We start from the raw sequence: 25,616 nt of genomic DNA, 5'->3' as shown, positions 1-25,616 counted from the left end.
TGACACAGTGGCCCCATGCCCCAGCACCAGTCTATCCAGATGGGGAGAATCAACTCTGTTGTTGGATGCATTTGCTTTACCATCAGCCTTGTACCATCCGTGACAGCAATGAGCCTGCCTTCCTTGTCATGTGTCCAAACCAAGAGGCTGTGGAGGTGAGCTGGGTTAGGAGTCAGGCCGACCCAGGTTTGGATTCTGGCTCATTCACCTATTTGTGGGAATGATTTTGGCATCATTTGGTCTCTCAGGACTTTAGTTCCAGATCTGAGAAAGGGGAAAAATAGTAACTTTTTCAGAGAGTTAGTGTGAGGTTTAAACAGAAAAATGCAGGTAAAGTTCTTAGAGAAAGACATCAATAAATACCAGCCTAGAAGCTTAATGATGCTATTATTAAAATTACAAAGGCCCTATGGAGGTTACTTTTACTATCTCTTAAAAAAGCTGATAATGCTGCCAATAAAGTAGAACAGGAATATGTAGATACCGTTGACATATGAATGGATCTCCAACTCACACTTCACTGTAAGCCTGCTTGATACTTACCCTCATGAAAGGGTCACTGAATATATGAGTGCTATAGCAAAGTGAGATGAAGAAATCAGATGGTGCACAGCTATCAGAAAGAATAGCATCTGAGGGTCTTGAAAGTTCATTTTAAAATAAGCAACCGTCTAAGTGAGGTGCCGGTACAGAAGTTCACACAGAAGAAGAACACAACAGCCTGTGTGATCCAAGGCTTATAAACTCTAAATCCAAGATCAGAGGAGGGAATTGTACACAAGCTTCAATTCTGAGCAACTGGTTTTCAGAAAGTGAGGGAGGACAGTCAAAGCTCCAAATCCATTTGCAGGGTCCCCACATGGATTAAGCTTCCGGTGAGTCCCCTCGAACCATTGACCAGGGATGTGCATAGCCTTGCCCTCAGACAGAGCGCATCAGAAACTCACTAACGCAGCTGTGGCTAGGTTAAAACGTTTCCCTTTTGATCCTTTTAAAATTTGTTCTACTTTTTATTATTTTAAGCTTTAGGTTTTTCAGTGTTTTATTTTGATATTGTGTTGAGTTTCCCCCCTCCCCCTTGGAATAATTTTATTTATATGAAATCCAGACTAAGTAAATCTATAGAGACAGCTGCAACTAGACGAATAGTTTCTTAGGTTTATAGCAGGGAGTGGTGGTGGGAAATGGAGAGCTAATAATTTTGAGTACAAAAATGAAGAAAATATTCTAAAATTGATTATCGCAACAACTCTTTTAAATACATCTAAACTATTGAATTGCGCGGTACACAAATTACATACCAATAAAACTTAAAATTCAAAAATAAGCCAGACCAGTCTAAAGAGTTGAAAAGAAATCATAGCAAAACACATTTGTTGTAAAAGAAACGGCAGGCTATAAACATTCCATCCTGTTCTACCCTCCTTCACCAACCCACTCTGTACGGCTTTCTAGCCGGTCAGCTTAGCATTTATTCTCTTGAATGAGCCCCAAGTCCCCAGGTTTCAGTCAAGGAACCTGGTCACGTTTTGCCGTATGAATGGCTCCACGGACTGCCCTAGCCTGCCTTCCCTCTCTCAGCTCTCCCCAATCCCCCCGCCCCCTTTCCCTCGCTTCCTTCACGTGCAGCCAGGTTGCCCCGCCCCCTTTCCCTCGCTTCCTTCACGTGCAGCCAGGTTGCCCCGCCCCCTTTCCCTCGCTTCCTTCACGTGCAGCCAGCTTGGTCTGCTGGGCCAGTCTCCATGCCTCTGCATGCGCTGCTTCCTCGCCTGGACTTCCCATCCTTCCTTTCTTCCTTCCCATCACATTCCCACTCGCTCTTCAAATCCCAGATCTCATGGTCCCTCTTTGTGACATTGTCCTAGGCGTCTCACCGACCCGCGCTCTACACTGGCTTCTTCTGGAGTGGTTGGCTACAGGTCTCTCCAACCCATTTCCATCAGGGACCTGGACCAAAGCCTCTCCCTTCCTGAGCAAGTGGTCAGGTGGTGTCTTCGAAGCACTGACTTTTGTGATTTATGTTTATATTTTAACCAAAACATTTCCCCTGGGTCTGGCCTGGTGGTTCTAATTTCCCTTTGGTTGAAGAGATTGCTGGTCCAGGGCCAGGCCCAGCTCCATGGTTCTGATGGAGCTGGTTCTCCCTAGAGATGGCTCCAGGTGAATTTAATGAAGTTCCTGCTGGGTTGGGGGGGGGACATATAAAGGAGTCTGCCCCACAGGACGCCCAGAGCGTGGATTCTGCCCCTGTGACAAAGGGAGGGGTCTCTAAAGCGGAGCCCTGGAGAGAGAAGGGAACGCTGGCATCTCCTCTCCTCGCTGTGCTCCTCTGAGTGGACGCGTTTGGGTAGGGGGTGCTTTAGAATGCACTGGTTCTTGTGACTCTGGAATTGGGAAGCAGTGGAGCAGCTGCAAGATTTAGAGCCTTCCGCCAGTGACCATGAGCTTCAGATGCAGCTGGAGCTTCTACAGACCCTTTGTAGTGCCCCTGACTCAGGGATGGGGAAACTCAGGCTGGTGTGGTGCCTTTGCCGACCACCTCTTTCCACCTGAGTTACCTCGACTCTCTCTGACCCTGGGCCAGCTGACTTGTCTTCTGATGGGCTTGTTCCTTCCCATGTCATTTCTATGGTTTCCATATGCCCTACCAAGCTTGTGAGCCAAGCCTCGCTTCAAATACTGCCTTCTCCATAAAGCCTCCCCTGAAGTCCTCCTCCCTTCCCAATGTGGAATGATCTCTCGCTCCTCTCCATTCCCAGCACCCGTCTGCTTCTTTCTTACAACACTGCTTACTACTCACTCTCTGCCATCCCGGGGATTCCAGCTCATAGCGGCCTTAACGGCCGAGCAGAAGGGCCTCTGTGGGTTTCTGAGATCAAAAGTCTTTATGAGAGTAGAGCCTCATCTTTCTCCCCCTGAGCAGCTGGTGGTTTTGAACTGCTGACCTTCTGGTTAGTAGCCCAATGTGTAGCCCACTATACCACCAGGGTTCCTTGGCATTGCTTATCTTGTATTAGTGTTTATTAAATTGTAAAAGAAATGTCCATTTATTTAAAAAATCAAACAAAATAGAAATTTACACAAGAAAGTGAAGACCTTGCCTCTCCTTCTCTTGCTTCTCAAATCCTCCTGCTTCTCATTTCTCCCGTCAACTCCGGTTAGAGTTTGGAGCACCCTTGTCTATCTTTCTGCTTGCTTATACTTACACGCACACGCACGCACACACATGCACACGCATGCGCGCGCACACACACACAGATACATGCGCGCGCACATATGCACACGCACACATGCACACATGCGCAAACACATGTACGCACACACGAACATGTGCACATGCACGCACACACGCACACACACGCACATACACACACGGTGCTAGGCAGCTTCCAATGACCCTTTGCCTCCTGCTGCTCATACCCTTGCTTACTCCCCTGCCCTTGAGTGTGGGCTGGATCTAGTGACTTGCTTCTAAGGGTTATAATACAGCACACTGGTTAGAAGACACTCCTATGATTAAGTTCCAAACGTCTATCTTCCTGTTTTTCTTTTCTTTCTGGTTCTTCTGGAATGTGTTTGCTCTGTGGGAAGGGCCACCTGGCAAGGACCCGAAGGTGTCAGCTCCAAAGCCCCCCCGGAAGTGAGTGCTGCCTTATAAGTGAGCTTGGAAGCTGATCCTTCCCGGGCGAGTGTTGAGATGACAGCAGCCTGAGTTGAGCCCCCTTCGTAGCCTATGAAATCCTGAACCAGAGGACCCAGCTCCATTGTGCCCAGATGCTTGAGCTCCAGAAACTAGGAAGATAAAGAACCAGACTTATGACTCCGAGGGAATTAAATGATGGTCTAGTGGTTTATGCATTGGGCTGCTAACCACAAGGTCAGCAGTTTGAAACCACCAGCTGCTCTGTGGGAAAAAGAGGAGATCGTTTACTCCCTGGAGAGTTAGTCTCAGAAACTCGCAGGGGCAGTTCTACCTCATCTGACAGAGTTGAAAGGAGTTGAAATCAACTCAATGGCACTTGAGTGTGCAGCTTTTCTTGGAGAGGGAATTTAATCCACCACTTGTCGGTACGTTTGTCATACTGTGGGGCTTGTGTGTTGCCATGTTCGTGGGAGCTTTATCGCTGGCATTTCAAAGACCAGCAGGATCACTTAAAGTGAACAGGTTTCAGCGGAGAGGCCAGACCGCAAAGAAGGAATAGGCTATTTCAGAGGAATCAGCCACTGAAAACCGCACTGACAGCATTGAACCACTGCCAGACGCGGAAAACTCCATGGATAGAAGCAGAGCACTGTCAGAGACGGCGCCAGAAGATGAGCCCTTGGGTTGGCAGACACTCAGAATATGACAGAGGAAGAGCTGCCTCCTCAGCGCCGAGTCCTCCGTGATGACACAGACGGAGTAAGCCTGTGGGGACGGGACATTCGGACCTGCATCTGCGGATGGGGCAGGACTCACAATGAGGAGGAACGGCTGTGCAAGGGTACTCATACTCGGAACTTGGAACGCACGAAGTTTGAGTCTAGGGAAACTGGAGCTGTCAAAAATAAAATGGAACACCAAGATCGATATTACAGGCATGAGTGAAGTGAAATGGACTGGTTTTGGGCATTTTCAATCAGGAAATCATATGGTTTACCATACCAGGAATGACAGGTTCAAGAGCTCTCTTGAAGTATAATGTTGTCTGTGATAAGATAACATCTATCTGCATGCAAGGAAATCCCAGCAATACAACTATTATTCCAATTTATGCACCAACCGCTAAAGTTAGTGGAGAAGAATTGAAGAATTCTACCAATGTCTTCTGTCTGAAATTGATCAAACTTGCCATCAAGATGCATTGATAATTATTGGCAATTGGAATGTGAAGGTTGGAAACAAAGGGGCAGGAACAGTAATGGGAAAGCATGGTCTTGGTGAATGAAGCTGGAGATCACGCAATAGAATTTTGCAAGACCAACGACTTCTTTATTGAAAATATTAGTTTTCCACAGCAAACCCAGCAACTATATATATAGGCTTTTCTAGACGGAATACACAGAAATCAACCTGACTACATCTCTGGGAAGAGACAATGGAGAAGCTCAATAGCAGCTAAAACCAGGCTAGGGACTGACTGTGGAAAAGACCATCGACTGCTCATATGTAAGCCAAGATAAAGCTAAAGAGGACAAAAACAAGCCAAAATACGACCCTGGGTCTCTCTCCCCTGAATTTTGAGACCATCTCAAGAAGAGAGTTGACTACTGAACACCAATGACCTGATGAGCTGTGGGACCACATCAAGAACATTCATGAAGAAAGCAAAAGGAGGAAAGGATCCAGGTGGGCGTCCGAAGAGACTGTGAGATGCGCTCTTGATCCCAGAGTAAGTCGGGCACATGGAAGAAACAACGACGTCAACGAGCTGGAGGGGGCTTTCCAAGGGGAGTCCGAGAAGACAGTCAAACATGGTGCTGAAATGTGCCAAATCCCGAGGTAGAGAACCCAAAGGGAAGGACATGTTCAGTGGATCTTAAACGGAAAGAACTCAAGAAAAAACTCGAAGAACTTGCGGAAAAACTCAAGTCTTGAGTGGCGACGCTGAACGGTTCTATGGGAAAATATCGGCAGCAGCACTCCTGGGAGGTGGACAGAATGCACAGCCAGTGAACCAAGGAACCAAGGAGCGCAGGTGACCTTCAACCATTTCAAGACGTGGCGTATGAGCAAGAGCCACCGAAGGAAGACGTCTGCGTGGCACTGAAAGCATTAGTCAAAAACAAGGCTTCAAGGGAAACGTTTCAACAGGCTGACGAAGCACTGGAAGCTCTCACGGGTCTCTGCCAGGAACATGGAAGCCAGCCACTTGACCAACTGCCTGGAGGAGATCCATGTTGGTGCCCGTTCTGAAGAAAGGGGACCCAACAGAATGCTCAAATTATGGGACAGTAATATTAATGCCACACGAAGGTAAAGTTTTGTTGGAGACCCTCCCAACAAGGTTGATGTAGTCCATTGTCTGAGGTTCAGGCCACTTTCAGAAGAGGACATGGAACAAGGGATATCACTGCTGATGTCAGATGGCTCTTGGCTGAAAGCAGAGGATAGCAGACAGTTGTGTAATTGACTATGCAAAAGCATCGGACTGTGTGGATCCTAACCACTGCGTATCGCCTTGAGAAGCATGGGAATTCCAGAACGCTTCACTGTGCTCGTGTGGAACCTGCACAGGGATCAAGAGGCAGTTGTGTGGGCAGAACACGGGAATGCTGCATGGCTTAAAGCCAGGAAAGGCGTGCGTCAGGATTGTATCCTCTTACCAAACACATTCAATCTATATACTGAGCAGATCAGCAGAGGATCTGGGTTAGGCGAAGGAGAATGGGGCATCAGGATTGGAGGAAGGCTTATTAACAACCTCTGATCAGAAGATGACACGACCTTGTTTGCTGAAAGTGAGGAGGACTTGAAGCCCTTGCTGATGAAGATCAAGGACTGAAGTCTTCAGTGTGGATGACAACTCACTGTAAGGAAGACCCACATCCTCACAACTGGACCAATAGGTCACATCATTCTAAATGGAGTAAAGAATGAAGCTTTCAACCATTGCGCCTACTTGGATCCACCGCCAGCGCTCATGGAAGCAGCAGTCACGAGAGATCAACGGATAGATTGCACTGGGTAAATGCGTTGCACCAAACCTCTTTCATGTATTGAAAAGGCACGGACGTCACTTTGAGAACCGAGGTCCCTCTGATCCAAGCTGCGGTATCTCCAATCGTCTCCGTAGGCACGTGAAAGGTGGACATGGATACGGACGACGGAAGGAGAACCGGTGCCTCTGAAGGATGGTGCTGACAGAGAACATTGAACGTGCCTTTTGCTGCCCAAAGAACAAAACCAATCTGTCTTGGAAGAAGCACAGCCAGACTGCTCCTCAGAGGCGAGGATGGGGAGATTTGGACATGTCACCAGGAGAGGCTAGTCCCTGAAGAAGGACATTATGCTCGGTCAGGTTGGGGGCAGCAGCAAAGAGGAAGGGCCTCCACTGTTTCTTTCGCACGCAAAGAGGTTCGCTTTCGGTCAGAACAACAACAACAATAGGGAATTCAAAAGCATTTAGGTGGGTTGCTACACACTGGTAAATTTCGGAGGTAGATTGTTATGCAGCAAGAGATAGCCAATACAGTTTATGTGCTGGTTATTTAACTAAATTCAAATGAAGAGATATACAACAGATATACAGATTCTGTTACCGGACAGTTTTAGATTTCTTTTCCCCAATTTACTAACAATTCCCACTTCCACCAGCATACGTCCTAACCTCGTCATCTGAACCATCGTCCATCTTTAAACATCTCTGCTAATGTAATGGTTAAAAACGGAATCTCATTTTCTTATAATTTGCAGTTCCCTCAACACGAGGGAGGTTGAACATTTTCTTGTATTTATTATCCTCTTGTATTTTATTAGACAAGCATTTATTGAGCCTCTACTCAATAAATAAGCATGCTGGGTACTGTTATGTTATTAAAATATTAATAAGATACAGTTTTCCCCCTCAAAGAGCACATAGCTTAGTGGGGAGGGGGGAATAGACATAGCAATACCCCCAAATGATAAGTGCTGCAATAAACACGTGTTCCCATTGTTCTGGGTCCACAGACGTGAGAGAGGCCAATTTTTCCTCGGGGTGCTTGATACGATCTAGAAGTGGGCATTTGGGCAGAGTCTTGAAGGAGGTGTAGGAGTCTGTCAGACTGACCACACAGCATGCACAGAGACACGAGCAAGGCTGGGACCAAGGGATGGGAGAGAGGGGGTGGGTCTGGGTGGAAATGGAGCAGACTGATGGACTATGACTGGTGGAGAGGGCACACAGAGGCCCTGCTCGTGGGTTCGGACACCATCATGCAGGCAACAGGAAGCCCCTGGAGGTTTTCCGGAAGAAGAGGGATATCACTGGCTGAAGGACTTGTCTCCCGAGGGTCTGCCTTGGTTTCAGCTCTGTATCTCTCCCAGCATGGGCTGACCTCCACATGGATTCCTGGACCATGTGAAGAAACAGGTCCGGATCCACAGACGGGTGTGCTCAGCATAGGCTGTACACATCGATGCGGTTCTGCGTTGAGAACCACAAACTAGAACATACAGGAGTCAGGACACAAGAAGAGAGGTCCTGGTACCAAAAGATGGTCCAGGGTCTGGAAGCCATCTCAGATGCTCAGGTTCTGGCCTGGAGTTTGCTGCTCTCGCTGTTCACTTGGAGTTTGCTGTTCTCGCATGTGCACTTGGCTCTCTCCTTGGAGAGCCTCGGGATGTCCTGAGTCATGAGCGCCTGTCGATGGATGCTTCTTTCTCTCTCCATCACCTTGGTGTCTCCTGTCCCCCAGCCGGCCACGATGGAGGTGGGAAGCATACTGTTCATTGTCTCTAATATAGAGTTCGATGTTCTCGAGGAGGAAGGCGGATGAAAGGAGCCCTTTACATTTCTCCAGGCAAAACTCCTCCCCTGACGAACACAGTTCTTTTCCTCCATGCATGAGCCCCGATCTGCTTTCCCGCCGTCAGAATCCTTCAAGCATCGCCAGCCTACTGACGGAGCCGATGAGGTCACAGACGGGGCATATTCGGGCTCCTGTTGCCAAGGGCCTTCCCTGGCCTTAGCTGTGACTCCGACCTGAGCTCATGGCTATCTTCCTGGTTGAAACTTCCTTCCTTTTTATTCTCCTTCTCTCTGCCCTCTCCCCGCCTCCTCTCCTTTCAATATGGAAATATGAGTAGCGCTTTTCTGAAAATCAAAATTCATGCTCTTTGAAGAGAAAAGATCAGAGAGTATAAAAATTTAAGGGCAAAGGTAAAAATAATTCATTTTCCAACCACTGAGAAATTTCAGGTTATAACCACAGAGTTTTTTTTTTTTTAAGTGTTTCCTAGGATGCGATTGCGTTCTACAAACGAGACACTACCCTCACTTCTGTCTTCCCGGTAAACTGAGGTCATCTGTGTGTCAATACCGGCAGAGCCACCTCATCATTTTAGGGCTGCATGGGCTTCCAGTACTGCGGACAACACTGGGTAAAGCCACTGCACACAATCCCTTGAAAATGTTGGAGAGCAACAATGGCTGGCCTCCAGGAAGCTATTGATCTCCATCACGCCTCCAAATGAGGTCACTAAGCTGCGACCTGATTGACAGGCTAGACTCCACCCTTTCGCAAGTTGACAGTAGATTATATAACTGCCACACCATGGTATTTTCTTTTTTCTTAAATGACAAGACTAAAATAATAATATAAAGATGACTACAAATAACGAACAAGAAAGAAAAGATCACCATGAGTATTTTAAAAGCCAGGGAAGCAATATTTGTCCAAACTATGGTATTTTCAATAGCCCCATGCGTATGGGAGGTTGGATGCTGAATAATGAAGACCAGAGAAGAATTGATGCATTTGAATTCTGGCGCCGGTGAAGCACACTGAAAGCTCCATAAGAAGAAACAGCTCTCCCGGAAGAAGCACAGGCAGAGTGCTCTTTAGAAGAAAGGGAGGCGAGACTTTTTCTCACGTACTTTGGACGTGCTGTCAGGAGAGTGAGTCCTTGGAAAAGGGCATCGTGCGGCAGTGAAACAGAGGAAGGCCCTTGTTGAGATGGATGGACACAGCGGCTGCGACAATAGGCTCAAACATAACAACACTTGTGAGGACGGGGCAGGGCTGGAGGGTGTCTCACTAGGCTGCACAAGGGCTGCTCTAGGTTGGAACTGACTAGACAGCACCTGGCCATCACATGAGTTTCCAGGCTCGGATGAACCATCATGCGTTTAGGGATTAAAAATCAAGCTATGTATGGCTCAAGGAACTAGCTAGAATGACGGCACCTGCTTCTACCTTCAGCCACATGCCTTTCATCGTGCCTCTTTCTGACTTGCCCCTGGACAGAAAGGCCTCAAGTTTGAGATGGATAAAGTTGCAGACAGAAGCCTGATGTCCTCATAAACCTATGGGCAGGGGCGGAGCTGACAAGAGAGATGCATTCTGGCACCAGGATGGCAAGAAGGCTGGCTGTGGGTGACGGGGGTGTTGTGAGACATAGCAGAACGATAGCCAGCATTCTGGGTGGTGAGCAGAGCTTTCTTGGGTAACTTGGAAAAGCCAGATTAAAAAACATCCTTGGTCCATGAGAGAATGAAATGCCAAACTTCCACTCACCCGCCAAGTAAGCATTGGTACCCGTTCCATGTGTCAGGCTCAGTGGCAGGCCCCAGAGCCATGGAACAGAAGCAATCATAGTCCCTGTTTCCCAGAACTTCATAGTCCAGAGGAGGAGGTCAGTCCACTGCCAATTCCAGCCATGGAGCGAGTTCAGGGGAGGAGCCACCGGCTGGTAGGAAAGGGGAGACGGAAGGGTTATGGCCTCACTGCCTTGTTTGGGAGGAAGACATTTGAGTCAGGTCCCGGCAGGTGGAAAATGGGGTGTGCCAGTGACATGTAAGAGCAGGTGAGAAGGAGAGAGGGGAGGGGAAGGACATTCATCTATCAAGGCTGACTGGGACCAGCTCTTTTTCAGGGCATCGAAACAGAGCTAGCATCCAAACATTTACAAATTCCCAGCTAGCAACAGGTTTCAGATTACTTTAAACTCCAGACTTATAAGGTGCATGTCTTGACCTCTCTGGGACTTGGTATTATTATCCGTTCAATGGGGCATGTAATCTGCTTTCCAGGACTTTTATTTATTTACTTTTGATTAAAGGCCGGCCCCAGGCAGGCAGCTAGCACAGTGGTGCCTGGCTGTGGCATTCATCGTCTGATAATGACGCTTTGAACTTCCTGGAGGCTTTGGGGAGCTACCTGTGTCTTCCATGGGCGTCTCCTGCATCAGAAGTACTGGCAAGCGTGTGCTGGGGCTCCGCGGGATGCCCCGAAGCAGTTTGGAAAGATTGCTGGAGGAGGAACCTCCTCTCCTTTGTTGTGTCGTTTGCTTTGATTTCCTCATTTGCTATGGGCCGTGGAGGAGTTACCTGCCTCTGTGATCTGTACATTAAATACGACTGTGGAAGGAGGCCTGCTTAGTCCTGATTCTGTCCCCCTTCCTTTCTGACAATGACGATGGGATTTTAACATCCTTTGGCCTCCTTGGGGGGAGAAAGACAAGATTTTCTACTCCTGTAAGTAGTTACAGTCTCGGAAACACACAGGGGCTGTTCTACCCTGTGTTCAGGGTTGCTCTGAGTTGGAAATGACTTGATGGCAGGGAGTTTGGTTTTGGCTTTGGGGCTACAATATAATCACCACCCCCACCCATCTTAATGAGGTTTGAAGGGACTTTAGAATGGCAAGTGGCCTTGGACAGGGTGTGCGAACCCTCCGTACTTCAGGACGATCATGGTTTGATCAACATGGACTACTGGGCTGCTTCAGAGTGTGGTCGGCCTTTGTATACGGAATGAAGGTCAAAGTCTTTCCTTGTCCCTTCACCTCAGGGCCTTGCAAGTGCTGCTCCCTCTGCCAGGGCTGCTCTTTAGCTAGTTAACCCTACGGCTCCATCCTTTATTTAATTCAGGTGTCTGCTCAAGAGCTTCTGCATCAGAGTGGCCTTCCTCGGCCTCCAGCACGCTCTCCTCCCCCTGACTCACTCACACTCCCCGGACTTATCGCCCTGGCCATGGCCCTGTGTGTTTGCATGTTTACTGCCTGTATTTCCCGGGGGACTCTGATTTGTGGGGACAGGAACCGAGTCTCGTCTTGCTCACTGTGATATCTAGCTGCCTGCCCGGCCACTGCCTGGCCCACAGGCATCGTGTATCAGGGAGCTTCAGAAAGCTCATGGGAGAATGGAATGACAAGGTGATGGAATTCCCCCACCAGCCGCCTCGTACCTATGCGGTGAATGGATGTTAGAACTCAGAAGTGATTAGGTTTAGGATCCACACCGCATTGGTATGACTTCAATAACACAACTAAAGAAAAGCTGGTTTCAAAAAAGAATCGTATCCACAGTGCCAGGAATCCAATGCACATTGTTGGCAGAGAGAGAGAGAGAGAGAGAGAGAGAGAGAGAGAGAGTGTGTGTGTGTGTGTGTGTGTGTGTGTACACGTGCTCTTGTGCACAATTCATTCATAACACAGGGACAAACTTTTATGAGAAGTCATCATCATCAAGGCCCACATCACCTCCGCGTCCCCGCCCAGGTGTCTTCCCCGTTGCCCCTCTACCTTACCAAGCAGGATGTCCTTTTCCAGGGACGGGGCTCTCCCAACAACACGTCCAACGTCTGGGCGATGCAGCCTCCCCATCCCGGCCTCTGAGCAGCATTCTGGTCGTCCTTCCCCCAAGGCAGGCGTGCTTGTACTTCCGGCAGCCCACAGCCCTTTCAATACTCCGCCAACACCACAGTCCAGACGCACCAGTTCTTCTTGGTCTTCCTTATTCGCCGTTCAAGTTCCACGTGCGTATTGGGCCATTGAAAGTACTGTGGCTTGGTTCAGGTGCATCTTAGTTCTCAAAACGACACCCTCGCTCTACAACATGTGACAGCAGGCTTGCACAGCAGCAGATCTATCCAATGCAATGCATCGTCTGATCTCCTGACGGCTGCTTCTATGAGCAAGCGTAGACTGTGGATGCAGGGAAACGGAAGTCCTTGGCGACCTCCATCTTTTCTCTGTTGATCAAGATGTTGGCTCTGGGCCCAGGTGTGGGGGTTTCAGTTCCCTTCACAGGGGGTTGCAATTCATACGGACGGGCTGCCGTCTTTGCTTTTATCAGCAACCTCTTCAAGTTCTCCCTGCTTTCCGCAAGCAGGATGGTGCCATTTGCCTCTCAGGTTGTTAAGAACCCCGCTCCGATCCCGCTGTGGAATTCTTCACTAGTCCCTTTGGGAGTTGAGTAATATTCCATCACATGCATGTTCCCCATGGCATGCATGTTTATCCACCCCCTCACTGATCGGCAGTGAGGTTGTTGCCATTGGGGCTGTGGTGAACAGTGGTCCAATGAACACTGGTGTACGAGTGTCTGTTTGGATCCATGATTTAAATTCGTTTGGGTACAGACCTGGGAGAACAATTGTGGGGGCTCTTTGAGAACTAAAGGCACACCCTCGCCTTCCTGCCCTCTGCCCCGGGGCTTGGGAGGCCCAGGTTGATCTCAGCCAACTGTGTCTAAGCTCCCCAGGCTGGAGCACCTGCCTGCCTGCATGAAAGTCTGGCAGTCAGTGGTCTAGACTCAGTGACACAGAAATAGGTGGGGCTTTAAGGCCCCCCAATGCATCCTCCTCAGCTTTGGGGCCCACCACTACCTCTCTCCAGGGGCTAGAGGCACCTGGAAACCCATTGCCATGGGATGAGCACTGGGCGTGGAGTTAGAATATGGGACAGAAGTTTGAGGCCCGACACCCACTTCTTTGCAGGGGGCTCGAGGGAAGTTACGCAGCATCTCCGAGTCCTCATTTCTCCATTTCTGAAACGAACTGGCGTCATAAAGGGCTGCTCCATGGAATCTTGTGTGATAAAGGAAGTCAGGGATTCTCAAACATTCCCACCGAAGCAAAACCTAACAGCAGTGCAGAGGCAACAGTTACCTTGGGGGCTGGCGGGTGGAGCTCCAAGCAGCCTGCCACGAGCTCAGGCTTCATTTGAAGTTTGCCTGTAGCTTGAAAAATTTATGTCCGGTTTGCATTCTGCTCCACAATACATCCATGCTGCCTCTTTTAATGGACAGGCAGTGTTTTAAGTTCCTTTCCACTGGGACATTTGGATGCCATGCTTGCTGTGTGGCTCTGCACACTGCCTGTCACCTGGAGGGGAAGCCCAGGGACATACGTCCCCCCATTTAAATAGAAGTGTTCTGGAAAGAGCAGAGAACACCACAGGCAGGTTGGAGGGCTTTCATGTGGATGCGGGGAGGGTGGAGGAGGATGAAGGGAAGAGAAGGCAGGCGAAGGTTGACAGGGGTGGATGTACAAATGGAAATGGTGAAAGGTACCTCTAGATTCCTTCATGGGCCTGAGATAACCTCAGGAAGGGAGAAGAGACCCACGCCCCTCTGGGTCTATAGATTTCAGAGTACTTGTGTAGAGCCTGGGGTGTGTTGGAGGTCAGTGTTGGATATGCCGATGGTTTTGGGTGCTGCTGGAAGCCCTCACCAATCCCTGCAGGATAGCCACGGACGGTCCTGGGTGCATTGCCACGGTGAACCATATGCTCACTTGCACTTTTCACGTAGGGTGGCTTTCTTCTTCCACACTGGGCGTCGTCTCTCCATACTCTTTTCACAGTTAGGGGGCCGTGTGAGGGAGATCCCTTCAGTAGCCTCCCGTAGTCCTTGCAGGCCTTTCGGTGCACGCTCCTGGAGGGCCACAGCCATGTCCCAGAATCCCTCAGGCAGACATGTGGGCTACGTTTCACTGTGCTCCGGGCTCCACGTACCTGCTCCTTGTGGTGCCTCTTTAAAATTGCAAAGCTTCCATGCAGAAATATACACACTTCACAATATTACCAAATGTCTGAAAGCAAATATTTCCCAGGAATTGTGGGAGCGCAAGCAAACACGCTCTACTCTTCCTCTGTTATTTCTGGGCAAAAGCAGATAATGAGTTCCTTTTTTCACAATCAATGTTCAGTGGATTTGGGGCTACATTATTTGAAGCAAATATAAACAGGGCAAGTTAAAGGCACGGATTATTGCAAAATAAAATTGGGCTACATGAAGCTTAAAAGTCTTAATTTTAAACTACTCCTTACAATAGGCCAGAACTTGATCCTCTATAATTCTTTGCAAACAGCGTTTGCATTTTATTACGGAATGTGTTTTATGGTGGAGCGGGATGAGATTTGGCTCGTGTTTTTGCATAAATATAATAAAAGGAGGCTTCCCGGAGAACAGAGATTTGGGAACCAGTGTTTACTCATTTCTCTCAATTCATAAGAGTATGAACTGGAAATTTTTTGTTTCAGTGATTTTTTTCCCCAACACAAAAGACTGTGTGTTGTTTCTTTCTACGAAGAACACAAGCCAATCTGGGGACAATTATGGTTTTGTATTTCTCGTCGGGGAGCCCAGGCGTATCCTGTGAATTTGCCAATCAACAAACAGGGCTCTGGGTCACTCAGGCAGGCTGTGGGTGTGACATGGAGACGGAAATAGGAGAGCCGGGGTCCAGGAGAGAACCCCGGATGGGGAAGGTGTTATGGCCAGAGGTCAAGGACAGTGGCAGAGAGGAGAGGGGGAGAATTGCAGTATGAGGTGGGCAGTTCTAAAATCCTTCTTTGTGCTTCTTCAGTGCTTCCGGAAACCCACTGAGCGTGGCACGAAGGGGGAGGTCAGCTGGTTTGGGAATCTCCAAGAGGCCCGTGCTGGATCTGGAGGAGGCAGAGACCTGTCAGAACCTGAAGGCAGCCAGACCTGAACTGGATCTGAATCCTGCCTCTGTCGTTCACTAGCTCTTGGACCAGGAGGGGAACCCTGAAGGGAATTGGGATGATTTTCCTCATCTGCAGAAGGGGACAATCACAACATTTACTTCACAGGATCGTGGTGAACATTGACCAGAGAAACGAAAAAGACCAACGAAGTATCGGCTTGGTGAAGCCAGCAAGCACCCACACCTGCTGTTCTGAGTTGGCGCATACGCCTGGTGACCCCACATGTGGCAGAGTACAGCTGCTCTATCAGGTTTTCTTGCCAATCGTTTTTTTAAATGTATTCATTCATTTAAAAAATAGTTTAATTGGGATATAATCCATGTGTTAGTCCGGGTAGATTAGAGAAAAATTCATAGACACACATATGTGTGTAAGAGGTTTATAGACAAGAGCAGTTGAATATTGAGGAAACATCCCAGCCCAGTCCAGATCAAGTCCATAAGTCCGATATTAGTCCATATGTCAGATACCGATAGATAAAGTCCTCTTTAGACTCACAAAACACACGCAATGACACTGAATGCAGGAAGATCACAGGCTAGTGGTTCAAAGTCTTGTGGATCCAGTGGCGTTGTAAGCATCTCCGCGCTGGCAGGGGTCTCCATGTGGCTTCTCCTGCTCCAGAGGTCTGCTTGCATCAGGGTAGGTCCACGTGGCTTCTCCAGTTCCCAGGGCGTAGCACCATGTCTAATCAGTAGAGCATCTCTCAGGGATTGAGCTGAGAGTAGTGTCCCCTGTCTCCAAGGAGGAAAAACAGGAGTTCCCATAATTCTCAGGAGAAGGCCATGCCCACACAGAGGCCTCATTGGTTATATCTTGATTGACAGGCCAGGCCCCACCCCTTCACTCACAATCTGGGTGATGTAACTACCACAATCCACATAGCACCCAAGTCAATAGTTCAACCGTATGTGCTCCCAGTTTTTATGGAAGCAGATGCGCAGGTCTTTCTGCCCCGGTGCCTCCAAGTGGGTTTGAACTGTTGCCTGTAGGCTTGTGTTACTGTTGTTGTTAAGTGCTGTTGAGTTGGCTCTGACTCATGGCGGCTCGATGCATGACATTAAAATGTTGATCAGTCCTTCAGGGTAGCAGTGGAGTGGAGCCCCCTGGCTGCCCAGGGACTTCCTGGCCCATATGCCCTCGTTATCGGTGGCGATTAGTTCAAGTTCAGCCAGGGCACCCATGCTCAGAGGGATTCAGCAGGTCTGCACCTGTGCCTCAGTCTCCCTTGCAGTAGAGTCAGTTAGGTCTGCCTTGATCATAGTTAAACGCTCTTAGAGGGTGGAAGCACTTTTAACCCAGCTCAGGCTTTTGAAACACACTAAATTTAATTAATTTATTTTTAACTAGTAATGCGTAGTTCCCTTTCATCAGGATTGCTTTTGCCAGGAGAAGGTCTGAGTTCTTGAAAATTTCTGTGCTTTAGAGAGCTTTTTCCTCTTGACACTCTTCCTGCAATATACATGCATGGTCACCAGGTGGCAGTAGAATCCCAGGCCGTCTTGCGGAGCCAGGCCATCAGCAAAGAGGATTTTCCATCCTTGCGAAACATTTAAAAGGGGATTTCTGTTTATTAAGCCAGTTCAATGAGATTAACCTTGTCACCATTCCCCCAATTTTAAGCATGGCAAGCGTCACAGCAGCTAATGAGACAAAATACAAAGAGTTTGGTAGACTCAATTATTTTTTTCTTAACTAATCCCTAAAGAGCATCTTAGCGGGTACTTTCACTCCTTTAGGGAAGCCTGCTCTTTTGTAAAAACCCAGATCTGCTCCACTTGGACTTGCCACCCTCTTAGCTTCCTTTTTCCCAGACCCACGCCCACTCATTCATCCACCACTTACCCTGCACCTGGACGGTGCCAGGCTGGGCAGGGCGTGCCCCTGACCCTGACAGACACCGTCCAGGCGTGAGGTTATGGAAAGAGAGCAAAGGTTCCCAAACTCAGATGCCAACAGTAGTCACCAGCCAATTAAAATTAGAGAAGTGGGTCTGGGGTAAGAAAAATAGGAAACTGGGGGGCGGGGGGGGGGCGGCGGCGACGCTTTGGTGATCAGGAGACCCAGGGACCCATTTAAAGGGGGCCACGGGTGTCAGCTCTAACCGATGCTAGGTGGGAATGTGGCCTGATGCTGCCAGATTATTTTATTTATTTTTTGTCAAATAAGTGAAATTAGATGTATATTGTTAATGTAGAGGTCTCTAATTCTTAAACTCTGGACCAGATTGGGCTGAGAGTTCGAGGCTGAGAAAGAACATCTTAGGGGACGTGATTGAGAGCAAGGCAACCCTGTCCCGGGAATCACGGGGGCCCAGAGGGTCATGAGGTGTGCACTCACCCACTCAACAACGGTTTGCTGCAGCCCTACTGTGTGCAGAGCTCTGTGCTGAGTGCTGGGGATTCAGTGTTGCATAGGAGCAGCCTAGACCCTGCCTTCATAGAGAGAGAGCCTGGCCCAGCCCGGCCTGGCCTGGCCCAGCAGGGGGCTAAACCTTGAACTTGGTGTTAGACTGTCTATCATCTGGTTGAAAATCAGTTTTGCTGTGGCTACCTGAGGGACAGGAGCACAGTGCAGGGAGGATGTATGACAGGGGGTGGGTCTTGTCCAGTCTCAGGAGAGGCGACCAGGGAAGACTTCCCTGAGGAAGTGGTGCTTCCTTGTATCCGTGTGTCTGAAGGACACACAGGAGTTTAGCTCCTCCATCTCCTGGCCAGTCATTTCCGCCTCCAGAGATGAAGGAAAGGCCCAGCACATAGCAGGGCCATGGGCTGGAGAAGGGGCCATCTCAGGAAAATGTGATCAGGGTTGGATCCTTGTACTTCTTGGGATGTGCTGGACGGAACAGAGCTCCACAGGGGCAGAGAGAGACCCCTCCCGCTCTGAACTGGGCTCGGTACCATGGAAGCAGGGGAGACCGAGGATGAGCAAGGAGAGGACTGAGAGGGGTGAGGAAGGGCGAACAGCTTCTTCAGAGGGCAGAGAGAAGGCCCCAACCCAGTGTTTGGGGAGGGGGTGGGGCAGTGAATGGCACCAGGCAGGGAGATACCAGCTTCCAGCCCTGGTGTCTCTGAATGGCATGTGATGCTCCCAGTGGAACGGAAAGCTGGGGACAGAGAGGGAGGAGGTGGAGGGCCCACAGGCACACCCAGGGCACCTGGTGAATGTCTTCCTGAAGTTGGATGTGTAGTGAAAGGAACACGACAGATCTGGGTTCAAATCTGGCTGCTCTGCGTGATCTTGAGCTGACAACTGAGCTCCGGCATCCTCGTGGGTAAGACGGGAGCTTGACAGCCCGTGCCTTCCAGGAAGAGGGGCTCAAGGGGATGGCAGCGTCAGGCCTAGCACAGCGCGGACACACACTTGATGTTCAAGAAATGTGGCCCTCATTCGTCTCCTTGTCCCTTTCCTTTCAGTCCTGCCCTCTGCTCGCCTCTTAACCCCCCCTCCGGGGTATGACCCTGTGTCCTCAAGGCCATGGGCTACCATTCAGCTTGCATGTCCATCCCCGCACTCCCTTAGCCTCCCCTGGCCCACTCCTTTTGTGGGTCTCTAAAGCAGAGCAAGCAGCCAATGGAAGGCATCACCGGGAAGGGTTCACTACGTCCCCATTGAAAGGGAGAACAATTAGTGTACACTCTGCCCCAACCCAGGACCCCTGGGAGGCAGATGGAGGGAGCCTTAGGGGACTTGGCTTGAATCCTGTCCTTGACGGTCCCTCCCAGAGTGACCTTGGGGGCAAGGTCATGCATGTGAAAGTGCCACGTGTTCCACAGGTAACCACTGCTATTTGGCAGGGTGCTTTGTGACCTGGGTGCAGAGACGGGGAAGTTTTCCCTAGTCAGCATGTGCGTGTGCGTGTGTGTGTGTGTGTGACACGTTTTTCTGCTCAAGCGGAGAAGCTGGGCAGTTTTCACGGATCCGGATGTTTCGTGAGTCTCACACAGCCTCCATCAGTCCATGAACAAGCACACCCTAAGCGTTGCTTTCTGCTCAGTCTCCTGTGCAGGAAGGCCACAGCACTGGGGCTGCGCCCCTGCTTGCTTGCGGTGGGAGCCCGGCCTCCTGACTGGCCTGCCTGGGCACTGCCCTTCCTCAGCGGGGCTCTGTGCTACAGAGATGATAACTCTTGGCACAGTGCTGGCACCCGGGAGGCTCACCTGAGGGCTCTGTACCCACTGGCGATTGTTACCACTATAAGTGAGAGCGAGCGAGCCAGCGAGTCAGCGAGCGGGTGAAGTGCAGAGGCCGGTGTGACACAGTGGGAGAGCTATGTGTGTACTTCAGTCACGAGTGTCCTCTTCATGGACGGGGCACACAAAGTGCTCTGTGGGCACATGGCGGGTCCTCAGAGCAGCAGTTCAGAGAATCAAGGGGTTCTGATGGGCAGCCGGGTGTCCCAGCCCTCGCTGCATGCTAGTGTATATATAGCCCTCTCAGTAATGCCATCGTCCTGTGGGGTCCTGTGTGTAAGGACTCGGTGCCGGGTCAGGCACGTGGAAGCACTCCGTTCACCCTTCCTTCACCTCCTTCCAGCCTCCCGGGCCCAGCCCTCAGGTCAGCTGACCAGGCTGTCCCAGGCTGTGGGGTCTACAACCTCGGGCAGGAATGAGGCAGGCGGCACCTTCTCCATCATCCATGCCCCCTCGGTCCCCGCTGCCTCCTTGCTGGCTCTCGGAGCCCTGCATCCTTGCTGGTCAGTGGCTCCATTGCCACCGAGGTGTCTCCAGGGTCCTTTCGCCCGACCGTCCTTAGGTAGACACAGCTTTTTCCATCTCTGTCCTCAATTTGGAGCTGTGTGCCCCTTCTCAGAGGCTCCCCACTTTGACTCGGCACCCCTAAGTGAGGCAGGGTGCTCCAGCCACTGATGCTACCCTGACACCCTACCTGGCCCAGGGCACGTCTCAACTTCCAGGCACTTCTCAGAGGAGGGACCACCTGGCCTGGCCCGCCAGGAGTGAGGGGCCGGTGCTGGGCCTCCTCGCATGGTGCCAGCAGCAGGCCTGGGTGCAAGCAGTCGCAGGTTGCTCCCGGCTGGTGATGGCCTTAGCCCTAGGTAGCCATGAGCACATTCACGTGTGCACATGCCACACACACATATGATCGGGATGTGTGCAAGGATTCAAACACACACTGCATTCCGGTTCATGAATCGTCTCACTGCTTTGGAGGCTAGAAAGGCTAAGGTCGGCGTGGGCTGGGCCGCGGTCTCTGACGTCCGGGAGGCGGAGCTCTTCTCGCCCCGTGGCTGATAGCTTCCCACCGCCCTTGGCTTGCGGCTGCACCGAACTCCGAGGTCCCATAACCAGACGTCTTCTTGGTGCCTGCCTCTTCTCTTTATATGGACCCCGTCATATAGGATTAGGCCCCACCCTCCACCATACTGCTCTACGCCCCCTGCTTCCTTCATGGACATCTTCACCAAAGACCCGACTTCTCGCCAAGGCCAGGGGTGGGAATTGGACTGATCGTTCTGAGGGGCAGTTCTGTAGTCAGACACACCCGCACACCCCAGCGCACCCAGTCACCCACACGCGGGCACGCGGCACAGTCCCGGCTGCATGCTTGGAACACCCAGGTGCACAGATCTGAAAATGCGACCCCCACCCCAGCTGCAGGCATTTGCCTCCCTGCTGGACACACACACACACACACACACACGCACATGCACGCACCCACATGTGTGCTCTCCCCAGTAGGAGCCCGGCACAGGTGTGGTCCGCACACACACTGGTACCTCACACAGAGCAGGTGGCGTGGGCTCACACCCGGCCCAGGCCCCTCCCTCCTCCTCCGCTCTGGCGCTGCGGACCCACCTGAGCCCCCACTGGGCGCAGCCCCTGGGGCAGCACTGCCCCGGCCGCCCCTCCCCGCGGGCTCGTCCCTCTGGAGAGAGCTTGGAACAACATTGCGCCCCGTGATGGAATGCCTCCTTCGGGCCTCCTCGGCTTGTAACAGATTAAAGGCGAGCAGGCATTTGTCACAGGGAAGTGTACCCAGTTGTGCTGGAAAATGGACTTTTGGATGAGCTTGAACCTGTCACAGAGGGAGAGCCTGTGTTATTGCAGCCTGCCGGCCGCCGTGGCCAGCGCACCGTTATCGGTGGTGGCAGGCATCACCTCCGACTGAAAGGATCCCATTACGGTAAGTAATGGCTTAATCACAGCCAGTTTGTAATGGAGATGACCTCTCCGCGTCCCGTTGGCCTCCGTGGATGGATTGCACCTCTCCATACCGTGACGAACAGCGCTCTGGTCTGCCCTCCCGCGATGGGTGGGCGGGCCACCGAGCCCAGGCCTGACGCAGGACAGGAGCCTGGTGGCTGGGGAGACTGCGACAAACGGGGCAGGCAGAGGAGGACAAGGGCAGGCAGAGGAGGAAGGGCAGGCAGCTCACCTGGTCCAACCGCCTTGAACAGGTAGTGAAAGGGCCCCAGCCATCCAGATCAGTAACCGCATGGCCCCACGCCTAGTCATAGACGCTGTCATTGTCAACCGGAAGGGGTGACAACAGACACAGCTAGCATCTGGGGCCTGCAGGACCTGTGCGGACCACTACTCCCGAGCTGTACCTTGCCCTGGGCCCAAGGGCTGGGAGATCGCATTACAGGTGGGGAAAGCGAGGAGCGGGGAGAGTAAGAGAGAGTAAGTCACAGCAGATGTGTGTCTCTGAAGGCAGCATTCCTAGCCACCAGCTTCTGAGGGCCCCCTGGGCAGCCTGCTCCTGAGGGCAGGGCTATACACCAGTTTGTTAGATCGGGTTGACTAAAGAAGCAAATCCAGGGACACTCACGTGTGTGTAAGAGAGAGCTTTATATCAAAGAACAATCATATATTGAGGAACCATCCCAGCCCAGTCCAGATCAAGTCCATAAGTCTGATATCACCCCATATGACCGATACTAGTCCATAAATTCCCCTTTAGACTCACGCAGCACATGCAAGAATGCTGCACACGCAGTATTGCCAAATGCAGGAAGACCACAGGCCAGTGGAAGCATCTCAGCCCTGGTGTGAACCTCCACGTGGTTCCTCCGGCTCCAGGGCCCTGGCTGCCATCAGTGTGGCTCCATGTGGCTTGTCAACAGGAATGTGTAGCAGAGAGAGAGTACATCCCACCTCCAGGGAGGGAGAGATGAGCTTCCCAGAATCCTCACGAGAAGGCCACACCCACACAGAAGCATCTTTGGCCATGACTTGTTTGACAGGCTGGATTCCACCCCTTCACTCATAATACTCTCAAGCTGATACAGGCTATGTAGCTATCACACGGAGTCTTCCTCACCATCACACTCAGATTTGAGGAGTCAGGCCCTCATGGGCGCTGAAGGTCGCATCAGCCTCAGCTCAAGGTCAGGAGTCCCCCACAAGCTCAGGAAGCCAGTCCTTGCTGCTCACCCAGAGCGCTTGTCTCTGGGGTTGGCTTGCAAGTCTCATGCCAACCCAGGAGATGGTGATTGGCCCAGGAGAAAACATCTGCAGACGTGTGCAGGAGAATGCAAGGACTCATTCCTTGGGAGGGAAAGAGTACCCTCTCCCCGCCTTTTTATGAAAGATTTGGGGTTGAGTCCTGGCTCCCCCACTCTCCAGCAGTGTGACTTGGACAAGTCCCCTCACTGGTCCGATGCTGACAGGGAGCCCTGGTGGTGCCCGGCAGGGAACTAGAAAGTTGGTGGCTTGAACCTACCCAGCAGCTCCGTGAGGGAAAGAGTTGGACGTCTGCTCCCGCCAAGATGACAGCCCAGGACACGCTAAAGGGCAGGCCTATGCTGTTACAGGCTCGAAATAGGCTGTGATTGAAAATAGGCTCAGTGGCACCGAGCTCCAACAACAGCAATGCCTATACCTACTTCACAGCGGCACGAGGGCTCAATGCCACCATGCACGCGGAGGGCCTGGATCGTGGTGGTATTGAAAGGATTGACAGCTCCATGGATTTCCAGGAGACCCAACCCAGATAGGAAGAAGCACCACCCACATGCTCCTTGGTGAGGAACAAGGCGGAGGGGACTTCATCTCACATACTTTGGCAACGTGCGCTCGGGCGTCATAGCCATTGTGAGGATGGTGTTTTGTTCTGTTGGGCACAAGATCGCTACGAGCTGGAGCAGACTGACCAGCACTGTCAAGAACATCAGGCACCTGAAGGAGAGCCTGGTACCTGGCTGTGGCTAAGAGGCGAAGCAACTGCTACAAAGCCATGGCGAGAGAGAGGCCAGGAGAGTGGCCGAGTTGCGTCCAAGGACTGCAGAGCACAGCTGTGTGTGGTCTTGATGCCCCAGGGAAGAGGATGGTTATATGAGCGATAGTTGACATGTGGTGAGACCCGCCGGTGCTCCAGTCACTAGTGCTTCCCAGGGATTTCTCATCGAATTTCCCCCAAACTCTGGGAGAGAAGTCCCATCGGCCGAGTGAGAGACACAGGAAATGGAGTTTGGAAGCCGGGTCTGTGCAGGGTGTTGGTGATTTTGTAGCTGGCCCCTGCCACAATGCTTATGGACAAGGCTGTCCACACGCACAGTGCTGCTGCCAGGCGACAGGAGCGAAGCAGCTATTGACTTCCATTTACTGAATGCGGTGTGTGTAACAGATTTTTCTTATATGCCTACTATGCACTGGGCGCCGGGCCAAGCAGCCACTGAGCTTTATTTACTTAGCAAAACCTATTCCATAAATCTATACACTATTTATCAAGTTCCTACTATGTGCCAGATGGAGTCCCTGGGTGAGTGTGTGGTGCAACTGCTTAAGCGCTTGGCTGCTCACGGGAAGGGTTTATTGGCCTAGAGCCCAACCAGAGGCGCCTCACAAATGCCTGGTAATCTCCTTTCCCAAAGTAGTCGTCCACGCCCTTCTGGAGGACAGGTCCACTCGGAAGCATGGGCTTGCCATGGTTGGAGTCAACTCAACAGTGGCTGGTTGGGTTTGGGTTTGGGGCTAGGAGCTGGGGATTCTGTGGTAAGCAAGGCAGCCGGGCTCAATGCCTTTCTTCCTGGAGGCTAGCCAAGGAGATTGGACGACTTCGCAGCTTGGCAGTCCCAGGAGCAATCACCAAGGACACACTGGTTCAGGGGCGGATGTGTCAGCTCTTCGTAGCCTCATAGCACCCCCACGATGAAGTCCCGCCGTGTTCTCCACTTACCCCAGTGAGGAAACGGAGTCTCAGAGAGCCTGCGTGACTTGCCCAAAGTTGCTCAGCTCTGGAGCTGAGCCTAGAATGCAGGTTGCCGACAGCGGGTGTTTTTGCCCTGGCCAGCATGGCTCTGCTCTTTCGTCGGCTGCGCAGGGACACAGCAGCATGTGGAGTTGGGCGGGGGGCCTCCCTCTCCACCTGCAACGCTGCTGCTTTCACTCCCCCCCCCCCGCTCACCCTTGAAGCTTCCTGAAGCCCCCCCCCCCCAATTTCAGTCCAGGCCTTGCCTTCTCTGCAGTAGGGGAGAGCTTATTCTCATGCTAATTGCAAAACTAATTGTTCTTATTGCAAAATCCATTATATAGTATATTTATATTGCAGATAATGAGCTGTTTGGATTAAATAGCTCACTAAAAGTCAATAAAAAGAAATTTGCTTCACTGTTCCTCCCCTCATTTTTCACCAGCACCGTTAACACAGCCGTCGTTTTCCCTGAAGGCTGGGATTCATTACAGCGCCTGGAGCTGCAAGGGGGTGTCGCCCTGTGCTTTCCTCCTTCTCTTTGAAAAGGTGTTCGGAGCCCAGGCTGGAAGACCTGCAGCAGGTTCATCCCCCGGGGTTTGGTGGTGCACAGGTGATGAACCCAGGAAAACACATCTTAATTCCTGGCAGAGTAGAACCTGTGTGGGCTCTCTGTATGGGGCAAAGCTCAGGGCTCGGTGGGGTATATGGGAGTGTGAGTGGGATCTGCTTAATGGACTGGCCATCACCACTTCCAGAGGTGTGTGGGATGGGGACACAATCAGACAGAGAGAGAGAGAGAGAGAGAGAATCCAGTCCATACAGGGCCTAGACTTGGGGACAGGAATGAGGCCGAGAGGATTGCTCCAGCCCTTCTCTGAGGTCTGAAGCCAAGGGTCTGAATTTCCAGGTCCAGGACCCCAAGACACCTCAACATCTCTGTGGGTGCCCAGAGCCCTCCTGGTGGCATATGGTGAAAACACGCAACTGCTAACCGAATGCCAGTGGTTTGAACCCACCAGCTACTCTGTGGCAGAAAAGACCTG

This window comes from Tenrec ecaudatus, chromosome 1 (assembly GCF_050624435.1).
Source record: "Tenrec ecaudatus isolate mTenEca1 chromosome 1, mTenEca1.hap1, whole genome shotgun sequence".
NCBI classification, from domain to species: domain Eukaryota; kingdom Metazoa; phylum Chordata; class Mammalia; order Afrosoricida; family Tenrecidae; genus Tenrec; species Tenrec ecaudatus.
This window is presented reverse-complemented; position numbering follows the sequence as displayed.